Source organism: Crinia signifera, chromosome 4, assembly GCF_055691185.1.
Source record: "Crinia signifera chromosome 4, ASM5569118v1, whole genome shotgun sequence".
In the NCBI taxonomy this organism is placed as follows: Eukaryota; Metazoa; Chordata; class Amphibia; order Anura; family Myobatrachidae; genus Crinia; species Crinia signifera.
This window is the reverse complement of record NC_139220.1, coordinates 12,839,554-12,859,945: the sequence shown is the minus strand read 5'-3', so window position 1 is coordinate 12,859,945 and position 20,392 is coordinate 12,839,554. Positions and strand designations below refer to the sequence as shown.

General features: G+C 46.5%; 1 protein-coding gene across 2 annotated transcripts in view; it reads left to right on the top strand.

The window, feature by feature from the left end:
* SYN3 (synapsin III) overlaps nt 1–20,392 on the top strand; it is a 202,954-nt gene that overhangs the window by 12,736 nt on the left and 169,826 nt on the right. The gene's annotated exons all lie outside the window — the stretch shown is intronic.

Sequence of the window (20,392 nt, the reverse complement as noted above, 5' to 3'; positions counted from 1 at the left end):
GTTGCAGACGGTTACATACTGTAATTTCACACTTGTTCAATTAACACGTTCTATAAAAAGATCTAACTGATAACATTGTGGGGACCTGTTATATCCAGGCAGGCAGAGATGCTGGGGAGCAACGTAGTGTGTTATTGATTCCTCTCAGGAGAAGGATTTGTGGGTAACCAGTACCCTATGTAACACAGGGTTAGCAAGCAAACCCCTCCACCCCCCCCCCCCCACTAACCCCTGCGCAGTGCTTGAACTACCGGCATTGCACGGCGGGGGGGGGGGGGCGTGACCATGAGAATGCAATTGAATTGGCCACGCCCCCACACTGGTCATTCGCCGGCCGCACCGCCCCATCCCACCCTGTCAGTGGCCCTGCCCACCATGCCTCACTGAACTGGCTGCTTGTGTGTTGGGTTTCAGGGGAGTACGCCCGTTTTTTTAAAGCAGCAATCATTTGCCAAGCAAAACTAGGGGGTGGGGAGGGGCCACAATTCAGAATTGATCGGCCAGGTCCCAATTCGCCCCCGCTCCTGCAGCGTCGGAAGCCGCGACACTCGCACAAGGCGTGCGCTTATCGCTGCTCGCTTCTATAGATGTCACACAGAACAGTCCTCTGTTATTCCCATAACCTTTAATCCCCTATTGTTTCCCGACACAGGTTTCAATTTCCAGCGAACAATGATCCCTAATCTGCGGGTAGAGGAGGATAATGGAGGCTCTCGCTGCGCGTAATTCTCCTGTCTTCTGTGACATTTCCCAGCTCTGACCTTCGGCTTCCTGCTCCCTATGGCGTCGGAGAAATTACCTCCTAATTACAGGCGCCGGAGAGATCGTGCTTCTAAATTAGCATCTCACTCTGCGTTGTGGTAGTATGCGCCTTACGGCGACAGATTAGGAGAACACATACAAATACATGGATTTAAATGAAAGTCGTGATCCACTCAAGACGGCATACGACGGGAACGGTGGCCAGGGCAGTAGAGAGTCTGGATGGGTCCAGGTACTGTTCAGGGGGTGTGGCTTAATCATGGGAGGCGTGGCCATGCACCCTTAAAATAAAATATTATGATATTAGTCACCCCCCCCCCTCGCGTGCCGACATTGATGTCGGAGATATTTAGTTGTTACTAGAAACTGTTCGAGAGCGGCCCCCAGCAAGTGGGGCCCTTAGGCATAGGAAAGTCACCAGTGAGGGGAGCCCCAAAAGTCCCTAAAAAAAACCATCCAGTAACTTTGATGTGCCACTCTGTGGGGGTTATTCATGTCTGTACGCAAGTGAGACTCTCTAAGCTATGGAGCTGCCAAGGTTAGCAAGTGGCACATGATTGCAGCTGAGGGCAGATACACATGTGCCTGGGTAGGCTGGCTACAAAGTCATGGCTGAAAAGCATAAACAGAAGCCACTAAGACAGATATATGCTCAAGCACGCGACACCCTATAATACATATTATCCGTCTGTCTGCGAACAACACGCGGGTGATATAATACCACTGATGTCAATGCCGGGATGACAGTGTAATGGGCACCCTCCGGTACTGATCCGGTTACTGCCCGTTATGTCAGTTACCTCCCTGTCCATGACAGAGATTAGTGACAGATCGACAGACAGGGAGCTAATAGCTGTTCTCACCGAGGGGCATATTAGCGGTAATGCAGAGAGCTTCCCACAATGCACCTGGGCTCATATCCAAACTTCTCGCTTCACTGCAGACGTGATTAAATGCCGGCGTTACAATACACTTGTGTTATCTGCAATGGGGGGTTTGCATCCTATATATGCAACAGTGAGCGGGCTATTTATGATGGAGATGCTGTTAGTAAATTACCTCCTTGCGGCCTATTTTCACTTACCGTGGTCTGCCAACTCCAATATTACTAACCGCGGTGTTACAGAGGTGTAGCGGAGAGCAGAATTAGGTGATACTGTATGTACAAAGCTTCTATTGCACACAGGTATCTGGTGTTATCTGGGGAGAGGTCAAGTGACTGGCCAAATATGGCAGTGTGCGTGGCCTGAAGATTGGAGGCAGCAGGAAGCCACAGACTGAGAGTTATATAGTGGGAGGAGCAGGGACCCTGGCAGCACAGAGTATATCAGGAGAGTGATATGTCAGTGAGGACAGGGCTGCATGTGACAGGGGCAGTGACGTGATGTGAGGAGGGAAATGGAGGCAGCAGGAAGCCACAGACTGAGAGTTATATAGTGGGAGGAACAGGGTCCCCAGCAGCACAGAGTATATCAGGAGATGAGTGATGTGTCAGTGAGGACAGGGTTGCATGTGACAGGGGCAGTGACATGATGTGAGGAGGGTAATGGAGGCAGCAGGAAGCCACAGACTGAGAGTTATATAGTGGGAGGAGCAGGGTCCCCAGCAGCACAGAGTATATTAGGAGATGGGTCATGTGTCAGTGAGGACAGGGCTGCAGTGACAGGGGCAGTGACATGATGTGAGGAGGGGAATGGAGGCAGCAGGAAGCCACAGACTGAGAGTTATATAGTGGTAGGAGCAGGGTCCCCAGCAGCACAGAGTATATCAGGAGATGAGCGATGTGTCAGTGAGGACAGGGTCCCCTGAAAGCAATGGTTTCAAACGCACTCATGTAAGGTAGTTTATTTGGTACTTGTATAGTAGCACGGCGCCCATCGCATCGCAGACCATAAGGCATACGATGGTATGCGATGCGATGTTACGCGATGGCAGGCAATGTTATACAATTTTAAATTGTATACCATCGCATTGTATGCCATTCTATCGCTTACACAATGGTATGCGATTTAAAATTGTATAAGCACCCTAATGGGTTTTTCAATGCTAAAAGTGCCCCCTATAACATAATTAGACGTGATGGGTGCTTATTATGTTAAAAGCACCCCCACGCCACCCCCACTATCAACGCCAACCCGAAGCGTGGCGAGCGCAGCGAGCCCGCGAGGGGCGGCGGTACGCGTCCTCCGACTTTTTCATACCCCCACTATCCACGTCGGCGTGGAGTTGATTTTATATAGTGTGGCGAGCGGACACGGAATACATGTAAAGTAATATGCGTCCCCTCGCGGGGCTCGCCACTATATAAAGTCACCTCCACGCCGATGGATAGTGGGGGTATGAAAAGGTCGGAGGACGCGTACCGCCGCCCCTCGCGGGTACACTACGTTCGCCACGCTTCGGGTTGGCGTTCATAGTGGGGGTGCATTTAACATTGTAAGCCCCCATTAGGGTGCTTATACAATTAAAAATCGCATCGCATCGCTGTGCATCGGGTGTATGGCATGCGATGCGATTATATATCATACGACTTAATATCGTGGGCGTCGTGATAATACACAAGTACCGTATATTTGAATTCTAGACATTATTTTATTTTTATTAAATGTTCTTAGAATATTATAATTTATCTCATTTTCCCATTTACACCCCTATGGCCCTGACGCTGTCAGGAATTCTGCTTGTGATTACGATGTTGCTGTGTTTTATCTGTATTGATCTCATTAGGAGGCCGGAGCTGCATCCCGCACCCCCGGGGACAGCCCCTCCCTCTGCGACACAGTGATTTATCATTACTACCTGCAGGAGCTAAGTGTTCTGTGCACTCGCAGTGATGGATTGGAGTTTTAGTTAATGAACAGTTGTATGTCTCATAATGTCAGGGACCGAGAGTATCGTCCAGGCCGGGTAACAAACAGCGAAGGCAATAAGGCAGCACAGGGGTTACATGGAAACGCTGTGATACGCTGTGATTCCCATAAACCCACGGGGCTTAATGACAAGCTGAGGGAAATTTACTGATGTATAAGATGTGTATTCTACTTCACATGTGATGTTTCTACGGGCAACCAATCAGAACCTGTCTACTATCTTCTAGAGGGTGCTAAATAAATAAGAAGTAGATTCTGATTGGTTGCCCATAGCAACATCACATGTGAAGTAGAATATACATCTTAGTAAAGATCCCCAGCTGGGTGCTGCAGTGTGATATTCTCCTGCAGCACTTGGCTTCTGTTACAGAGGAGGAGCCGGCACCACAGACAGCCCAGTGTCGGAGGACACACCCTTTCGGAACTAGGCCATGCCCACCAGCTTAGGATGAGTGCCTCTAAAATGAACCACAAGTACCAGCATGTCCTGCTGATATTTGAGGACCTGTAGCTTCACACCAGCCTGTGAGATACAAGTTTCCTGATGTAAAAGTCTTTCAGTCCCAGGTGTAGCCTGTCATGTTCCAGCGGGCCTCTGGGATGGCTTGAGCGGGGTCCATAATTGGCGGGCAATAGATGGTACAGGGAGAGGAAGGGAGGGAGGGGGGGGGGTGATTGGCTTGAGGAGAGCCAGCAATGGCCTAGAAACCTCAATCTGCCTCCTGCTAACTGTAGATGCTGACACGCGTCATACAACTGCTGACACACGCGTCATACAACATACATGCTATCATGATATTTTATCTGACATATAAAGTATTTATGACTCTCTGTTAGCGCGAGTTGCCAACAGGGCCAGCGAGTGGGAGTTCAGAGAGTACCGCGTAGGGATGGTCATCGACCATCGATGAAATCATCGGGACCTTATGGTCGATGATGAATACTTTTGCCATCAATGAGGGAGAACTAGATGGTTATGTTTTTTTTTTTGAAGGTGCCAGAACACTGGGCATAGCTCCGCCCCCGATAACCCTGAAGCCCCACCCCCATGTTCTTATTGGCCCATGGCCAGTCAGTCAAAGAAAATGAATGACCATCAATAGGTAAAACTATTGATGGTCATCCATCACATAGTTTGTTACCATCGATGGCTGGATGCAGTATCATTATCGATGTCGACTGCACCGATGGCCATCCACCTGTGGGCGTATTTGGAGCAAGTGTAGCTGCTTTAGTATAAACTAATAGGGGGTATGCAAGGAACATCTGTCACCATCGGGGGGTATATGCCGGACAGAGGCAGAGGGATCACAATGGATGTGTACGTGCTTCTTTCTAGCGGTAATGGCAACGAGCCCTAGAAGCTTAAAGCTACGGTAATAAAATATGAAATATTAATTAACTACAAGACATAAATAGCATTATGCATTGACAATTATTTACCATACTGTAACCATTCCCCTGTTACAGTCTATGGCGGGATGTACTCAGCTTCGGAGAGTGGAGAGAGATAAACCGACCAGCTCCTAACTGCCATTTTGTAAACACGAGCAGATGAATTAAGCCTGGAGACGTAATAAAGCGGAAGCAGCCAACCAGCTCGTAACTGTCATATTTAACCTAACCTGTCACTTGGCAGTTAGGAGCTTCCCTTTGTCTCTCTACAAGGTTTAGTACCAGATGTAACTAGGAATTTAGAGCCCCCCTGCCAAAAACGTTTCTGGCGCACCCCCCCCCCCCCCCCCCTTGCTAGGGGTTTCTTGCTGGTTGCCAGGGGTTTCATGGTCGTTGTAAAGGGTTACATCATGCATGTCCAAACTACGGCCCTCCAGCTGTTGTGAAACTACAAGTCCCATCATGCCTTGCCACAGTTTTGCTATTAGGGAATGCTAAATGTATGGCAAGGCATGCTGGGATGTATAGTTTCACAACAGCTGGAGGGCCATAGTTTGGACATGCCTGGCAGTGGCGGAACTCGTGAGTGGTTGGCCCAGGTGCAAAAATATAATTTAGGCCTCCCACCTACAGTCCAACTTAAGTTCACAATAAGCCTCACAGCAGTGGTTGGCAGCAGTGGGCCCCTTAGTCCTTATGGGCCCCGGTGCAATGCACCTGCTGCACCAATGGTAGTTCCGCCTCTGATGCCTGGGTAACATGCTCATTGCCAGGGGTTACAATGTGCTCATTGCCAGGGGTTCCATGCTCATTGGCAGGGGTTTCTTGCTGGTTATATAATATCTGCCGCAGTCCTCGGGGACATATCCACCACCCCACCTGCTCCATGTTACGCCAATAATCCTATCTATTAAGTGCTGGCCGTTTCCTGCTACATACCAGAGGTCCAGCCAATTAGTTTGCTATTGATTGTACTCTCCTGCAACCATACGTACAGCCCAGGCTCCCGCCACTGTCAGCTTCCATTACCTATCAGGCTCGCAGATTCCCCAGTGACGCGGATAGAAGATACTAAGGGGATGGGGTACGCCATCGGGGGCTGAAGCTCCTGTTTCATTCCTAGGCCCAGTATAGGATTCCTCTGTATACAGCAGCGCCTGAGAAACCCGTCGTGTTGCCTTTATCAGTACGCAAACAAAAACGTTCCACCAATAGAATCTGAATAAATGGGTATAGGAAAAAAATGGAGAATTAATATAGCTGAAATGATGTATTATAATACAGATGCTGCTGACTGCGCTGTAATATAATTACTGATAGTAACTTCATTAAAATGTTATGAGCGTTCAAAAATAGATTGCAAAACCCCCTCCGGTGATGTCACTCGCTGGCGGTATATTGCATGGAGCGGACTTATACCAAGCAGCTAACTGAGTGCGGTTATGTTACTGTCTGAGGAGAGAGGTTACTAATTACCTGGACCCTCCCTGTGCGCCAGATGCCCCTCCCCCTTTCCCCCCCAGGGATGTATTCCCATTGCTCCAGGCTAGAACTCCAGGGCGTGGTCATTATCTCCCAGAATCCACTGTGACCGAAACCCGGAGGTCATCCAGGAGCTGATTGGTTCATACTTTATCTCTCTCCATGTTATACTCTATCGCTAAGGGCCAGATGCACTAAGCTTCAAAAGTGATAAAATGGAGAGTGATAAACAACCAACCAATCAGCTGCTGCCTGACATTTTTCAAACACAGTCTGTGACATGGCAGGTAGGAGCTGATTGGCTGGTGGATTATCACTCTCCATTTTATCACTTTTGAAGCTTAGTGCATCTGGTCCTATCAGTTGTAGATCTGACTGTGTATCAGTTAAATAAAAATAGCGACATTACCATGTCAACCAGCCTGTGCCCGCTTTTAGCAGCACATGTCCCATTTGACCATCAGATATCAGGGCAGAAGTAACGGCACAGCTGAAAACTTACGAAGCTTACCATGTTTTCACAGCATGCTAGAGGCGGCCATTTTGTATCCTCCAATACATAGGGATACATAGGTGGGATTGGGACAACCATTGACCATTACTGATTAGCAACCATTGATGATTTGTCACCAGCGGTCGATGATTTTATAGAGGTCCGATGGTTCCACGCCATCAGTGCAAAGATGCAGCCATTTGTTTTTCATCCATGAACAGGGCACAGCGGTAATATTTTGATGTAACTTATCCTGTGAATTTGGCTGTGTGTTTGCAGCGCTGACTTGAACACCAGTCAGCAGATTCCTCCCGTCGGCAGAACGCTGTAAGGGAAGGGGGCGGCTGACATGAGCTGACAGGGAGCCCACACAGCCGCGTCAATGCTCCCAGTACCGCCGTGTGCTCGCACAGTAGGAACGTGACAGCAGCATAGATTTGTGGGGATGCGGTCATCTATTAGAATGAACTTAGGTCTACAGTCATTAGGTCTACCCCACTAGGTCGACTGGCAGGAAGGTCGACCTGACTTAAGGTCGACATGGACCAAGGTCGACATGACTTAAGGTCGAATTTGCATAAAGGTCGACATGAGGAAGGTCGACTGGTCATAAGGTCGACATGGGTTTTTCACTGTTTTTTGAGCCGACATGTGCCGACAGGTGGTATTTCATGCCCTACCATCCACTAGGGCGTGGTGGGAGAATAAAATAGTGTGCCGAGCGCAGAGAGGCACCATGCCCGAAGCATCGCGAGCGAAGCGAGGGTCCGATTCTCATTGCCAACTGTGTCCATGTCGACTGTGTCGACATTCGGATCAAAAAACAGTGAAAAACCCATGTCGACCTTATGACCAGTCGACCTTCATCATGTCGACCTTTATGCAAATTCGACCTTAAGTCATGTCGACCTTGGCCCATGTCGACCTTAAGTCAGGTCGACCTTCCTGCCAGTCGACCTAGTGGGGTAGACCTAATGACTGTAGACCTAAATGCAGTCTAACGAATGATCCCATTCCGATTTGTGGCAGTCTCTACCTTGTGCTTGGTAAATGAAAATCACCCTGCGGAATGTTTGGGCCGAATAAGCTCCTGTTAATATGGAATTCTGGGGCTGATTCAGACCAAATTTGTCCCCCTCCCCTATGGTGGAGGTCTGCACATGCACCAGCTGTCTGAATGACAAGCCGGGGGTGTCCCGATGTGCCCGCTTAGCGTTTCGCGGGCGTGCCCACACAAACGGTGGGCACGCCTACTAGTTATCCATATCCTCCACTAGTTAAATAATGCCAGTCCAAATGACGGCTTCTGCCATGTACTTTCACTTTGAGCTGTGACAGTTTTAACTTTCACTTTGACCTGTGACAGTTTTTAGCTCACAAACTCTCCACCCCACCCCCTATCTGCTTCTACCTCTAATCTCTGTATTCCCAGCTCCCTCTCTCCTTATCCACCAAGTGCAAAGCAGATCAGTGCCCCTGCAAAAATTGCATTCACTTTCTGTTATGACATCTTTTAGCACACAAAGGAGTAATTTGGTCTGTCTAGTGGTCACTGGCTGTACTGCACCTCATAAAAGTGAGTAGTAGTTAGCCTTTTATATATATATATATATATATATATTCTGTATTTAACAAATTGCTATAAGCTCATCTTACTGCAGGTTATTGATGTACTACTAGCGCTCAGTACAGTCCCGAATACTGGGAATGTCCCCAGTCGCCTACAGTCCCCAATGCCTAGAAACAGTGCATTACAGCCTTAGGCGTGTACAGGCGGCTACTAAGCATTTTTGAACACCCCATCATGGTGGATCCAAAGGAGAGGTGTCTTGATAAATGCCGGTAGCAAATTTGCTAGTAACAGTGTGATATTGCAAATAATAACCGTTATTCAGGCTGCTTTTAAGGATTCTTAATGCCATGGCAACCACAGTCACATGGCAGATGATGTAGTGAGCAGAGGATCAAGTATGAAATGCTCCTCTTAGTCCTGTCTGCTCCGTGAAATGTTAACTCCTCCCCCTACATTTAGCCCCCCCTCCCCCCCACACACACATCATTACCACTGTCCCCGCATAGTGTCTATGCGTCTTACATTCATATATGACAGCACAAAGAGAGTTGAGGAGTTGGCCCAAGGCCCCCATCTCCCGAATATAAAAACAGTACTGAATAATCTTTCACTCATCATATCATTTTAAAACTATTGGAAACAACCCTTATCCCATATACTGTATGATCCACCTGCCTATACAGCTCATTAGTAACACAGGTGTCGCTTTGTGGCGTTACCCCTTCAGGCGCTTTGCAATGGAATCTGCACTCGGATTTAACAGTTTTAGAAAACTGGGTCACACCGAAATGGGATCAGTATTCAGGACGTTACTTTCATACTTGGAAGTCCCACATTGCAAATGTATAAATCCCATCACAAAGTAACTGGGGAAGTTCAGCAAAGATAATTAAGGCTAAGCTTGCTGCTCCTGGAATTAGATTATATTATTGCTGCAATAGCGCCACCTGGCGGCTGAGGAAGGTATGGTGAATTAGGTAGATATTGCCTGAATTTCATTCTACGATATGTTCAATTTATTGTTCATATAGATGCATATGTTTTCTATGCAGTTTAAATACTGACGGCTTTTGCATGTAGCCCACATATGTTAGACAGTTTTATCCTTACACTGCAATTTATATTTCAGTTTGAACGAACCCCACCCAAATCTACTTCTCTCTGCACATGTAACATCTGCCCCCTGCCGTGCAGCATGGCTTTACAGTCTTTTGCTACTGTGCTTTACTTACAAACATGAATCAGGCCCATTAAACGAATATGCAGAACTGCTATAATTTCTGCAGAGAATTGATGTTTGGGAATGCCGGCAGGCAGCATTTAATCTGATTGTGAAGCAAAACGCGTTGTTCTGATTTACAAAGTTCACAGAACATGTGGTTCTGGTTTAGAAGGTTCACAAATGCGTGGTTCTGATTTAGAAGGTTCAGAAAATGTGTGGTTCTGATTTACAAGGTTCAGAAAATGCGTGGTTCTGATTTAGAAGGTTCAGAAAATGCGTGGTTCTGCTTTAGAAGGTTCAGAAAATGCGTGGTTCTGATTTACAAGGTTCATAAAATGCGTGGTTCTGCTTTAGAAGGTTCACAAATGCGTGGTTCTATTTTACAAGTACATATACAAAAGAAACCTCAGAGGTGAAACCTTGAAAAAGATCCATCAAGGATCGAAACGCGTCGGTGGAGGCTCTCTTTGCTTTATTCTACCCGTGAAGACCAACGGCTGACAGGACGGAAAAGGCTGGATACACCGCAGTGAACAGGAAAAACGGGGCCCCATTACCTTGTTCACCCAAGCAAACATCATTTGTGCTCAGCCCTGACCGGTTCCTTAAGCTAAGTGGCTCCATTGAGGTTCTCTTTTTGTTTTATATTTACCAAATAAAGGATACTTATTTTACTATATAAAGTATCCCTATTTGTATTATTGGCTACTCATCTGAGTGGAAGGAGAATATTCAAGGAGAAAGACCTCATATTCCGTGCCTACTTTCATCTTCTGAAGTGTGAGTACCCTGGTGAGGGGTTTTTACCCCGTCAGAAAATTAATTTACAACCATTGTTCTAGTTATACCAGTAATCTGGGGATATGCAAATTTAACATTTCTACTGTGTGAGTGTTTTGTAGAGGGGGATACCCCCCCAGAAAATTCTCTATATATATTATAATATATTTATAATATTGTGGGATTATTCTTTTATCCGTACAAAGTCAAAACTGTATTACACGAGGGGATCTGCCCTTCTGTCTCCCCTTCTTGTCATTTCATACCTGAATGTCGAGTGGAAAGGGACAGGAGGACCCCGTGAAAATCAAAAACAGGGAAGTAAGAACTATTCCACTTAACAAGCGCCCATATTCATGCTCTGAGGATTCTTTTGTATATATACCGTGAATTCAGGGGAATTTAGGTGGTTCCCTTTTTTCCTTAGAGAGAGTATAGGCTGCTCAAAAGCGCAGGTTTGGTTCACCCCACTCCTTCACTCTATTTTACAAGGTTCACAAATGCGTGGTTCTGATATAAAAGGTTCAGAAAACACCTGGTTCTGATTTAGAAGGTTCAGAAAATGCGTGGTTCTGATTTACAAGGTTCACAAAATGTGTGGTTCTGATTTAGAAGGTTCAGAAAATGTGTGGTTCTGATTTACAAGGTTCACAAATGCGTGGTTCTGATTTAGAAGGTTCACAAATGCGTGGTTCTGATTTAGAAGGTTCATAAAATGCGTGGTTCTGATTTAGAAGGTTCAGAAAATGCGTGGTTCTGATTTAGAAGGTTCACAAATGCGTGGTTCTGATTTAGAAGGTTCAGAAAATGCGTGGTTCTGATTTAGAAGGTTCACAAATGTGTAGTTCTGATTTAGAAGGTTCAGAAATTGCGTGGTTCTGATTTACAAGGTTCACAAATGCGTGGTTCTGATTTACAAGGTTCACAAATGCGTGGTTCTGATTTAGAAGGTTCACAAATGCGTGGTTCTGATTTAGAAGGTTCACAAATGTGTGGTTCTGATTTAGAAGGTTCAGAAATTGCGTGGTTCTGATTTACAAGGTTCACAAATGCGTTGTTCTGCTTTACAAGTTTCACAAAACTCGTGGTTCTGGTATACAAGGTTCAAAAAACACGTGGTTTACTCCAACCTAATTAAACACTGGATCAGTATTGCCAACAAATGAATGAAATATACAGTATAAGCATTTACACGTTCTCTGATTTATGGAGCTCACATTACCTGTAACCGGTAAATCACATTTATAATGATACTTTGACAATTCAGAGGGGTTCACAAACCTTCTAGCACCCCTGTACTGTAATTCTCTCCATGTTTCCCTGCACCCAACTGTCATTTACTAGCCAGGCACATCGAGCGGCTTCTGCCACATAATATGAGTTTTTTTTTTCTCTGCTCTTAATGTTCTTAAGGATTTAAACAATCCAGAGAGATCCTCTGCCACAAATAGCCTGCACTCAGCGAGTCACTGTGCCAGCGGGGAAAGTGGCATCTGGGAACAGGCGGGATCTGCATCCGCTATCAGGACGCAGCAGAGATGCAGATACTTTAATGTAACCCACTTTTTAATTCGCTGTAATGTTAGGTCAGCGTGGTTGGGTGGGTGGGTAATTATTCTACAGCTAATTCCCAGCTCAGGAAATGCTCCCGTTTCTGGGAATTATACTTTCAGATTGCATTAAGGACGCATTTGTCAGGCGCCTGATTCAAGAGAAAATGCTGCAAATCCCTTAGGCCTCCTAATGATCAAAGGGAAGAAGGGTTTATGGTGGTAAGGCCGCTGCATTGGGGCCGGAGGTCAAGGTGTTGTGGGGGAGATTAGAGATGGAGAGATTAGCACCGTTTCCAGTATGTAAAGGACTAACTGGGTTCGGAGCCTCAGGAATTGGACCTGGGTCACGATCAGGGTAGAACCAAGGACAAATTAAATACGGATGACTGGCGCAGTGGTGTATTTAGAATGGGTGCAGTATGCGCGGTGCACATGGGTGCTTCAGTGCCACGAGGACCCACACCACACACACTGCACCCATTTTTTTATACTGAAATCACCATAAAAATGGCGGAGCGGACATGATTCCCAGCAATCTGCGGCTCTGCTGCTCAGACTCCCCAATTTCTTCAGCAGCGATGCCAATTATTCATAGATCCGCACATGCGCAATGGGGTCTGAGCCACCCTACTTCACACAGTGTGGCTCCCGGCTGAAAGGAGGGGGTCCGACCGGAGGTGAAAATACCAATACCGGCATCCCCATAGAAGGAATTCCGACAGGGGTCCACTAAGTATATTTACCTTCCTTCTGCCCCCTCCCACAGTCAAACCCCTAACCATCCCTGTTATTGTCTAACCCTTTAACCTACTGCCTACACCTAACCCTCCTGTCTCACAGCCTTAACACTCACCAAGTGTCCCCCCCCCCCCCAGTGCCTAATCCTAAACGCTCCAATCCATCCCCTGTTCTAGCGTTAACCTGCTGCACATACTTACGATTGGGATGCCAATTCCAGGGTCTGCATCCTCAGCGATGTTGGGATTCTGGTACCGTTCTTATGGTCAAGATGCCGGTTTTGGTATTCTGACTGCCGGCATCCCGTCCACAGAAAGCTAACTGCATCCTCCCCAGGATAGCCAGGGTGGCCTTCAGTGTAACAGTGTCACCGGCCCTTGGACATAATGGCCCTTATTCTGGCACATTCTGGCAAATGCCTTCTGAAATGGACAAAACCATGTGCACTGCAGGTGTGGCAGATGTAACATGTGCAGAGAGAATTAGATTTGGGTAGCGTTTTACTTCAAAGTGTAAAAATAAAGCAGCCAGTATTTTCCCTGCACAGAAACAAAAAAATTCACCCAAAGCTAACTCTCTCTGCACCTGTTACATCTGCCCCACCTGCAGTGCACATGGTTTTGTCCATTTGAGAAGGAATTTGCCTTTGTGAGTGAACCAGAATAATGGCCATAATGTCATCTCCAAATGCCAATAACCAGGGTCCAGCCTGGAGTGTGAACTCAGTTTAAGCAGCTGGACTCAGCCTGAAACAGGTTGGACCCGGGTTATTAGTGTGAGGGGGTATAAGAGAAGGACTCACAATGTGAGGCAAAATATGGCAACGTCTGCAGAGCAACCTGTTACTGTTGTCTGAATACAGGGAAGGTTCAGCGGGTTTTTATTAGGAAAGAGAAAGATTTGTCATATGGTGGTGCACCATTTATAAGAACTGGAGTCATAAAATATACCTTTTATTTATTATCATTAAAAAGGAACGCGAAATATGACAAACAAACAAATAACATATACACAAGTGGGAACAGTGTGTTTTAAAAGGCACGTGCGGGTTCGAGGAGCGATTACCTTAATGGGTTTTTAATTGTATCACCTTGTATTATTCCTTTCTAACTTATGTAATTTTATTTCAAGGAAAAGGTATCGATACTTATTCTGTCGAAGTTTGGTGTGTGCTGTAATACAGTATCTGCAGCTTAAAGGGTAGCTACTGTGTACAAAATAGTGTTACAATATAGCATATAGCAGGTAATAAATTTATTTGTAACAGACTGAATAGTTTATTGGGTATCAGAGTTTTTTGGCAGTTTAGCACAATGATTTTACTTCTGAGCCAAATATATAACAGTCTATGGTATATTAGGCGTAATAAATTTATTACTGAGGACTAATGAGTTAATTGGTCAAGTAACTGTTTTTTGGTACTGTGCCTGATACGTGTTACTTCTGTGCCAATTATAAATTAGTCCAAAAATTAGATAAGGGCTGTAAGTCCTTCAGCTAGTATGATGTTGATCCTAGCGAGGCTATACAGTCACCTAAACTAATTATATGCTATTCGGAAATACACTCCCTAGACGGGAGATAGCTGCTATGTTTGAACACTATCGGACGCTGTCAGTCTCTCCCTGTGCCGCCGACAGCTTATGCTGCTCGTGCTACGGCTATCAGGGGGACTGCTGTTACTTAGGTCCGAGGTAGCTAACAAGCGAGCATTCCCTGTGTAGGGACAAATGCCGCTACTGAGTTAGCCGTCCGTCTAGTAAGCATTCCCTGTGCAGGGACAAATGCCGCTACTCAGTAAGCCGTCAGTCAGACGTCCTGCCCCGTACCGCTGTCAGCTGTCGTTGCTGTAACTGCGGTCTTGGGGGGATTTAAGACTGTTAGGCTGCCGTTACATTAGAGTCCTGAAAAGGACTGATAAATACATTAACACACACACAACAATTCGAGAGGGTATCGCTCAAGGAACGTGCGCACGGCTGAGTCGTTCCTTGAGCGATACCCTCTCGAATTGTTGTGTGTGTGTTAATGTATTTATCAGTCCTTTTCAGGACTCTAATGTAACGGCAGCCTCACTGGCGTAACTAAGCTACCGCAGCCCCCGCCATGGCGGGGAGGCGCAGAGTAACTATGGGCGCCTGGGGGGCTGCGGTGCTATAGTTACCCGCTACGCTGCTGCCCGGCCGCATCTGCGGTCACTGCCCGTCACTCGCTCCCGGCGCCGGCTCCTGCTGATAATGAAAAGTGACACTTAGAAAATGGCTGCCCCCGTATTGCAGACAGTTTTGGCAGCCATTTTCTAAGAGTCACTTTTCATTATCAGCAGGAGCCGGTGCCGGGAGCGAGTGACGGGATAGTGACGCAGATGCGGCCGGGCAGCAGCGCGACAGGTATGGGTATGAAGGGGGGGGGGGGTTCGCAGTCGCGCCGGGGGGGGGGGGGGGGGGCGCCGAAAAAATTTGGCGGGGGGGCGCAGAATATATAGTTACGCCACTGGGCAGCCTAACAGTCTTAAATCCCCCCAAGACCGCAGTTACAGCAACGACAGCTGACAGCGGTACGGGGCAGGACGTCTGACTGACGGCTTACTGAGTAGCGGCATTTGTCCCTGCACAGGGAATGCTTACTAGACGGACGGCTAACTCAGTAGCGGCATTTGTCCCTACACAGGGAATGCTCGCTTGTTAGCTACCTCGGACCTAAGTAACAGCAGTCCTCCTGATAGCCGTAGCACGAGCAGCATAAGCTGTCGGCGGCACAGGGAGAGACTGACAGCGTCCGATAGTGTTCAAACATAGCAGCTATCTCCCGTCTAGGGAGTGTATTTCCAAATAGCATATAATTAGTTTAGGTGACTGTATAGCCTCGCTAGGATCAACATCATACTAGCTGAAGGACTTACAGCCCTTATCTAATTTTTGGACTAATTTATAATTGGCACAGAAGTAACACGTATCAGGCACAGTACCAAAAAACAGTTACTTGACCAATTAACTCATTAGTCCTCAGTAATAAATTTATTACGCCTAATATACCATAGACTGTTATATATTTGGCTCAGAAGTAAAATCATTGTGCTAAACTGCCAAAAAACTCTGATACCCAATAAACTATTCAGTCTGTTACAAATAAATTTATTACCTGCTATATGCTATATTGTAACACTATTTTGTACACAGTAGCTACCCTTTAAGCTGCAGATACTGTATTACAGCACACACCAAACTTCGACAGAATAAGTATCGATACCTTTTCCTTAAAATAAAATTACATAAGTTAGAAAGGAATAATACAAGGTGATACAATTAAAAACCCATTAAGGTAATCGCTCCTCGAACCCGCACGTGCCTTTTAAAACACACTGTTCCCACTTGTGTATATGTTATTTGTTTGTTTGTCATATTTCGCGTTCCTTTTTAATGATAATAAATAAAAGGTATATTTTATGACTCCAGTTCTTATAGATGGTGCACCACCATATGACAAATCTTTCTCTTTCCTAATAAAAGTTTGCTATATACTTTTGTCTGTGGTAGCACACCCCTAAAGATTTCACAAACCATCAATTCTTACTAGAGGGGGCCAAATTTCAAATTAAACTTTATATCTGCTCCTTTTCCTGTGCAACTGATCAACAAAACCCTCTGTCTAAGGTTCAGCGGGTGGCAGCGGTCCCTGATCATTAAACATAAGACAAATCATTGTAAATGGCCTAATTGTATTTCATTAAACAAACATCTATACAATACATTTGCCCCACTATATATAATCTCACAGGTATTGGTGTGATAAACCTTATTTTACCCTAAAAGACAGTAGAACATTTGTGAAACCGGTTCTCCAGTTCTACAATTTGGTCAACAAAAGGGGATGCGGTCATTTGGTCTACAGCATGATGGTCGACAGTCATTAGGTCGACACCATTAGGTCAACATGGGAAAATGTCAACATGGGTCTAGGTCAACATAGGAAAAGGTCGACATAGGAAAAGGTCGAAAGGTCATTAGTTCAACAGGTCATTAGTTCGACAATGTCTAGGTCGACAGTCAAAAGGTCGACATGGGGTTTTTCACTGTTTTTTTTAGCCGACATGTGCCGACAGGCGGTATTTCATGCCCGACCATCCACTAGGGCCGGTGGGAGAATAAAATAGTGTGCCGAGCGAAGCGAGGCATCGTGCCCGACGAATTGCGAGTGCAGCGAGCGATGCGAGGGGATGCGGTGCACTTGAAACTGTGTCCATGTCGACTGTGTTGACATTCAGGTAAAAAAACAGCGTAAACCCCATGTCGACCTTTTAAATGTTGACCTAGAACCATGTTGACCTTTTCCCATGTCGACCATTATGCTGTAGACCAAATGATCCCAACCCGTGTGGTCACGTGTAGACACATAGGGGACATTTACTAAGATGGGAGTTCTGTTGAAGATGGGCTGTTCCTATGGGCAACCGAGCAGAATCTATCTATTATTTTCGAGAATTTACTAAAAAAATAAGAAGTACAATCTTATTGGTTGCTATGGGCAACCTCCCATCTTAGTAATGTTACCCCTGAGTGTGCGGTGAGACTTTCCTCATCTGAACCAGCCCCGTGATCCCAGGCAGTTTATTATGTTGTTGAAGACATTAGTAGGCGCTAAGATGGGGTAATGCAAGAGGGAGGGTGGCGCAGTCTGACCTGCAGCTTAACAGGAGATTCCCTCGTTAATCATCGGTTCCTAAATAACATAAGGGGCGAAATGTAATAGGGTGCGATTTTTGGACATGTTCAAAAAACGCCTGAAATCGCACCTTTAAAAATTGCATATTTTTGCCACAAATTCGCATATGTAATGAGATGCGAATTTGTGGCAAAAAGTGCAATTTTTACTGCGAATAGCACCCTATTACATGAGCGATTTTTGAAAAACAAACAATTTAAAAGAATTAAAGATGCCTGTATTGCAACTTAAGTTATAGGTGAAATGTGTTAAATAGAGAGCATATGATGTGGAAGGGGGTGTGTATTGTTTTGTTTAATTAAAAAGCGGTTACAGAGTTAAGCTAGGTACACATATATACAATCGTTGGGCCGTTCTTCCAATCTGGGGGCAAACGGCCGTTCGATTGTATAGGTGTGTACGCTGTCCCAATTGCTGCTGTGCGATCGATAAACGGCCAAAAACGCTCTTGGCCGTCCACGGTCGGACGGTCGAAGGTTCTTTGCTGCTTAATATTTCATCCGACAGGACGGCTCCATATCGGAACAAAAGTGAAGTGTGTACGCATGTTCGATCGATATGCTTGACAGTTTGACAAAGCACAGTGGTATGCTGCATTATGAAAGACCCTGTAACCCTTTGCCTGCTGTTTTAACTAATGTGTGTTTAATGCCTCACTGCCCAACACTTTAGAGGCATCACTTTAAGACATTAATCAATGTTGAAGTTTTAATAGAGTGTGCTGGAAGCTCTTTGCAGGGCACCATAACACACTATTAAAACTTCAACATTGATTAATGTCTTAAAGTGATGCCTCTAAAGTGTTGGGCAGTGAGGCATTAAACACACATTAGTTAAAACAGCAGGCAAAGGGTTACAGGGTCTCTCATATATTTCTTCTTGCGATTGTTTGGACGGGAGTACATCGGACGTCGCAAGTAAAATTGTACATATGTGTACGCGCAGAACGGTCGTATGTTTTGGACGGTCGAATGTGTATTCGGTCGAACGAACGGTCGCAAGAAAAATGAAATTGTACATATGTGTACCCAGCTTAAGATGTACATTGATAGTGTGGATGGTACAGTGACATTTGTGGTTGTGGGGGGGGGGGGGCTGTGTGTGCATGTTGTTTAGGTGTGTGTGTGTGCAATAGTATAGTAGGGTGTTTCTGAGTCAGCGGCTCCCCACTGGCGGAGGTCACGACACAGGAAAACAGGAGGCTGGGTAGTGATAGGGGTGTGTGGGAATAAGGGGGACTAAAGAGGAGGGTGGGAGATACTGTGCAGCTTCTGCCAGTGGGTGAGGGTCCAGCGTGGCAGTACAGGATGGTGGCCCTTAGTCAGTGTCTCCTCCTACTGGGTGGGAGTTCGGGTGCATGAGAGCAGGAGGCTGGGCTATGAGGCATGATAGGGGCATGTGGGCAAAACAGCGTCAGCGACTCCCCAGTGGTGGAAGTTACGGTTCAGGAGAGGAGGAAGCTGGGTAGTGATAGGGGTGTGTGAGTATACGGGGGACTAAAGAGGGGCTTAGGGGTGCCGTGAATTGCGGGAGGGGCGCGGGGGTGCCGTGAATCAAGGGAGGGGGGCGCAGGTGTCGGCGAATCGCGGGAGAGGGCGGGGTCCGCAAAGCGTGGGAGGGGGCGTGAATTGCACGAGGGGGGGTTGCGAATCGCAGGAGGGGGGGTGAGCGGGGGGTCCGTGAATTGCGGGAGGGGGGGGCACGGGGCGCGATGAATCACCTAGTTGGATATATATTCTTGTAGAAGGATGGTAGGATGTTGCTGTCATTCAGAATGCATTTACATAAACAGTAATAGTAGCAGAAAAAGATCTGACTTAAAACACCTACAGTAAAACAGAACAGGTGTTGTATATTATACAAAGAATTGGTTGATGATGTGTAGGTTGACGTGCACATAGTTGTCACTGGAAAAAAATTGCCACAAGAAAAAATCAACACAGAAAGGTCAACACATGTAAATGTTGACATAAGTGTGACACCTCATTGGTGTCCATGTCGACACATGAGAATGAATATGAAAACATAAAAAAAAAGAAAAAAAAATCTTCAAAAACTCATGTCAACCTTTTTCATTGTCGACCATAGCCGTGCCAGTGTTTTGCATGTGCTATTTAATCCTGGGGTGTCCGCGAATCACGGGAGGAGGGGTCGTGGGTGGATGCCGCGAATTGCGGGAGGGGGGGTGTGGGTGCCGCGAATTGCGGGAGGGTGGGTCGCGGGGGCGGGGGGTTGCCGCAATGACAGGAGGGGGGGTCAGAGGTGGGGAATCGCGGTAGGGGGGGGTCGTGGAGGGCACCGTGAACAGTGGGAGGGGGGGCCCGGGGGGTTGGCGCGAATCGTGGGAGGGGGGGTCGCGGGGTGCCAAGAATCGCAGGAGGGGGTGTGTCACGGGGTGGGGCCGCGAATCGCGGGAGTCACCGGGGGGTGCCGCGAATTGCGGGGTGTGTGCTGCAAATTGCGGGAGGGGGGTCGCGGGGGGTGCCGCGAAATGCCACAAGAAAAAATCAACACAGAAAGGTCAACACATGTAAATGTTGACATTGTGTGGCACTTCATTGGTGTCCATGTTGACACATGAGAATGAATATGAAAACATTGAAAAAGTGAAAAATAAATCTTGTCAACCTTTTTCTTTGTCGACCATAGCCATGTCAGTGTTTTGCATGTGCCATTTAATCGTGGGGATGCCGTGAATGGGGGGGAGGTGCATACCTCCCAACATGACACATTGCTCTGTTTCTGGACTTTCTTCTTAATTTATGGATTACCATCACCTGTGCTTAAACACCTTTCTTATCA